The sequence below is a fragment of the Equus asinus genome, chromosome 16 (genome assembly GCF_041296235.1).
Source record: "Equus asinus isolate D_3611 breed Donkey chromosome 16, EquAss-T2T_v2, whole genome shotgun sequence".
NCBI classification, from domain to species: domain Eukaryota; kingdom Metazoa; phylum Chordata; class Mammalia; order Perissodactyla; family Equidae; genus Equus; species Equus asinus.
Genome location: NC_091805.1, coordinates 23897508 through 23902200, shown reverse-complemented (window position 1 = coordinate 23902200; position 4693 = coordinate 23897508). Strand labels below are relative to the sequence as shown.

Genomic DNA, 4693 nt, shown 5'->3' with positions numbered 1-4693 from the left:
GGTTCCATCTGAAGGTAGAATATAGGATAGGATCAGAGCCACGATCTTTGGAAAACAAAGCATGGAAAACTGAGACAGTGGGAATTTGAATCCGTTTTGAATAATCATTGATATTATTATCCAATCCCTAGTCTTTGGATCCACACGCTGAACCTAGATGAGGAATTCGATGCTGCTGTTCTTATTGAGCTAATAGAACTGGAATCACATATACTGTGGTAAGCTCATTTATGGATATTCAAATGACTTTATGGACCATGCTTGGGTTAATGATAGGGCAGAAATTCCATTAAAGCAGAATACTATTAGTTAATCCATTGGTGACATGCATTAGTGATACTTGAAAAGTTATACAGTAGTGGGGACTTTTATCGTTTTAGCTCATCCCCCTATTAAGATTTGTAGGTGTTTTATATGAACTTAAGATTCTCCCATTCACCCTCAGTGACTCAAATCCTTTTAACCCACCAGGAGACACGCCCAAGAAAGCTTTCTGTTAATGCAACAAGACTGTCTTGTTTTCTTTCAAAATGCAATACCGTTACTTGGAATTACAAGTCTACTGTGTGACAAGCAGCATCCTCAGTTGAAATACAGATTGCACAGTTTATTGGAAATGTGAATCATATTTTCTTTATTTACTCAAGGGGTCATGATTGGGAGTGGAACTGCAGCAAAGAGAGGAGACTTTTCAAGAAAGTATTAGATTATTCTGAAGTCCTTCCTCTTCACATCTGATTTATCTCTTGCCGAGAATTAACCAACACGTGCATGGGAGATATGCTCAGACAATGACAGTCAATTACCCGTTAGAAATATCTGTGGCGCTCACCCTGAAGCCCATATACTAAAAAATTCGAATGATACAGATTATCATGGGCCCTGCGCAAGGATGACACACAAGTTTGTGAAGCCTTCCATATTTTTAAACTAAGCTTATTGTGGAAGTCATTTTGCAATACATATACATATCAAATCATTAAGTCGTATACCTTAAACTTCTACAATGTTATATGTCAATTATATCTCAATAAAATTGGGGGAAAAAAGAAATATTTGTGTTTGGAGGGAGGGCCAAAGGGACGGGTAAGGCTGTCCTATGTTTTAAGACTGTGGTTAGGAATTTAACAAGAAATTGAAAATGCAAATACTGTATTAAGCCCGTGTGTAGGTACCTGAAATCTGGCATCATTTTAAAACAAAGTGGTTAAGAGGGTATAAATGTTAGTATTCGATTGCCATCCCTGCCACCACAAATCTACAGTCTACTATTTTCCTACCATACGTTTCCTAATGATGCTTCTGTTGATAGAAAGCCCCAGTCATTTTTTATTAATGGATGCTGTGACTTCTTCCCACTCTCTTTCCATTGGCACAGCATTTACTGATTAAGGATGCTGGGTGAGTCAGAATATTCCTTGCATAATGATTGGTTACTTGGAATGGGGACCAGCTCTTCCTTTGTGATAAAGAACTGTGTATATAAATAAGGGTAAGAGATTTTCTTGATGTTCAAGGTCTTTGGTCTCTGAGTTACAGACTATAAATTTCCCGGGCCACATTCTTGATGCAGAACTTCCACTGAAGTCAACAGAAGTTTTGTAAAAAAATTAATGGCAGGAAAATGCACTATTATTATTTATTATTATTTCTTTTTGACTGCTCTGAAGATAATTTGGTGCATAAAGTATTGAAGTTTTGAGTTTTTCCAATGACTCATTTTCATGCAAATGTTTATCACATTTCTGGGTATTGTTTTCCTCTATCATATATATTTCCATCTTCCATGGGTAAATCAACATCTTCATCCATATTGCACATTCAGCGGCTGTAAATTCAGCCTGTATTCTCATTAAATGTTACGAATATGTGATTTTCATTTATGATTTTAGTGGGTGTTTCTGAAATTTCCACGGCAGCATCTGGCCGGGAAACAGTGTCTGTGAATCAGAATTACTACACCTAATTTTTTTTTTCTATGTACTCGTTTTTCTATTCCTTTGCCAGCAAACAGGAGGCAATTTGGATTCTTTTCTACCCTAATTCTCAGAGACCCCCTCCCATGTACAGACTTTAGGTTTGCTTTTGCTTTTCCTCTTATACATGGTTTAGGGAACAATGGAAACAAATCTTGAGTCCCCTCCCCTTCCTCGCTGTCAACACTCACATTGAAGCCACCACTATGGTGTAATCAGACCAGGGCAAGCGCCTCTGAAGAGGTTTTTCACTATGTTTGGTTTCAGTCCCCTCTAATCTCTCGCTGCTCCTGTTAGAATGATCAAAAATGCAGAGATTACTCCACTTCTCCCTGCTTAACCCCTTCTCATTGTCCTTGGGATAAAGACCAAATTCTTGAACACAGCTCACAGAGCTCTACACACTGTGCTCCATACCTGCCTCTCCAGACAATTGTTCCACCCTCTCCCCTCTCTATGCTCTAATTGCAGGGACCTGGGTTCAGATCCCACATCACCACTTTCTTTCACCTCTGGACCTTTATGCGGGCTCTTCCCTTTGCTTGGCCCACTATCCCACTCCACACACTCCTGAACATATCCTATTCATCCTTCAAGTCTCACCTTAAACTCCCCTCTTCTGAGCGGCCAGTCCTACTGCCATTGATGGGCTCCACATTCCCATGGTATCCTGCCCTCGACTTTTCAAAGCAGCCATCACAGCTGACTTTTTGTTTAATGTCTATCTTCCCCACTAGATCACTTTCTTTATGAGGCTGACGACCACGTCTGTGTTGTTTATTGCTCTATCCCCAGCACCTTGCATATAAAAGGCGTTTGGGCACCACATAGGTATGTAATAAATGTTTAGGGACTTTACATTAGTCTTCATTCCACTGCTGTCCTCAGTTACTCTTCTCCACTGCTAACATTGGGTGAGTGTTCATCTCTTTCCAAGGAGATGGTGAGAAAAGCCCTTCTTTTGAGATTGCATAGATACTCATCTTCTTTTTCTGTCCTCTCTGGAGCTACTTCCTGATGGTAATTTTCACCCTAAGAGCTCACTCCTCTTTGGAGCATCTGAAACATCCACATGTGAATGGGAAATCACTAGCCTGGGAGATGGGAGGCTTGAGTTTGAATTTGCCTATGATATTAGCCAGGCTTTTAACCCTGGGCAAGTTGCTTAATCTCTCTGGTCATTATTCCTCTAGGCCACAAAATGTGATGAACAGACTAGACTGAATCTACAGGCTCCTCCGTGATGCTAAGAAGGCATTTCGTGCACTTTAGGGAAGAGTTCGCCCACGGTCCTGGAGTATAGAAGAGAAAATGATTGAAAGTGGTCAAATGGAAATTCAGCATATCTTCCTAGAGGAACTGTTAGATTTTGACCTGGAGAGGGCCGAGGATAGGCTGTCTGTTTCCTCCAACGTGCGGCCTCCTTCTCCCCATTCCTCTGTGATTCACAGCAACCCTCGGCAGTGGCTCAGAGAGTGAACTGATGGCGGACACATATGAAACATTCTCTCACATGGATTAGTGGCAACCCAGGACAGTGTAGGGCCACATGGTTGAGGGGTGTGTGTGTGTATGTGTGTGCGCACAGAAGGGGGGTGTGTTGGGATGATTGGTATTGCCTGCCATCTAATCATAGTATCTTTATTTATAGAATAGCCACACTCCTAAAGAATGTTTAATGTATAATTAGTGAAAAAGCATAAGATTTAGACTGACCAGGGTTTAAATTCTAGCTCCATTACTTTGTTGTGCATGTGTGTGTATGAGAGAGAGAGAGGGAGAGAGAGGAAGATCCAAGGAAATTAATTTGATTTCTGTGAGTCTCAGTTTCCTCCTCTACACATTTATGGTAGTAACTATGTCATGGATTTGTTTAAGAATTTTTCTCTTTTTTGGTGAGGAAGATTTACCCTGAGCTAACATCTGTGCCAGTCTTCCTCTATATTGTATGTGCATTGCTGCCACAGCATGGCTGACAAGTGGTGTAGGTCCACGCCTGGGATCCAAACCCATGAACCGGGGCAGCTGAAGTGGAGTGTGCTGAACTCAACCACTAGGCCACGGGGCTGGCCCTTGTTTGAGAATTTTTAAAAGATAATATTCATAAGATGGGTTATTTGTGTCTACGTAGAATGCCTTCCCTCTCCCTCTGATAACAGTTCACTTCTACTTAGATCATGTCTGTGATATGAGGGGCTGCCAATCAAGTAGGAACTGGTTGCTCTACAGAAACCCAGCTCCACTCTCCTCGAAGCAAGGACCTGCAGATGACCTGAACCGGGCCAATCAGGGCATAGCTTTGAATCGTTGAAGTCCAAGCTGAAGCTTTCTGGTAGTGAAGGTGAGAAAATGCAGACTCAGAAGCTTCTGGCAGCTGGGGTCCTAGCTTCTCGGAGAATCCTGATTAGCAGTAAGAGAAGACATGGATAAAGGCGAGGTAATGACTGGGGAGGAAGGATCCTGGTACCATCAAATCTTTGGTTCTAGTCATTACTAATTACATTCTTATTCTTCTTTGTCATATGAGTCAATAAATTTGCCTTTTCGCCTAAGCCAGCTCAAATCGCATGCCTGTAATTTACATATCAAAGAGTCAGAACTAATAGAGTAGCATATTGCAGATCCTGAGGGGACCTTAGTTCTCTTCTTCACACAAATATGATCTTATTTTGTGTTTCCTCTAAGGATAGGCCCAGGCATCATGGGTTGAAAAAATT

The 4693-nt window shown here is 41.3% G+C and overlaps 1 non-coding gene across 1 annotated transcript; it reads left to right on the top strand.

Annotated features, from left to right (window-relative positions):
- Positions 1-824: 824 nt before the first annotated feature.
- On the top strand, positions 825-927 carry LOC123277767 (U6 spliceosomal RNA). Its single transcript, XR_006514983.1, has one exon. It is a non-coding gene; the product is annotated as a U6 spliceosomal RNA (small nuclear RNA).
- Positions 928-4693: the final 3766 nt, after the last annotated feature.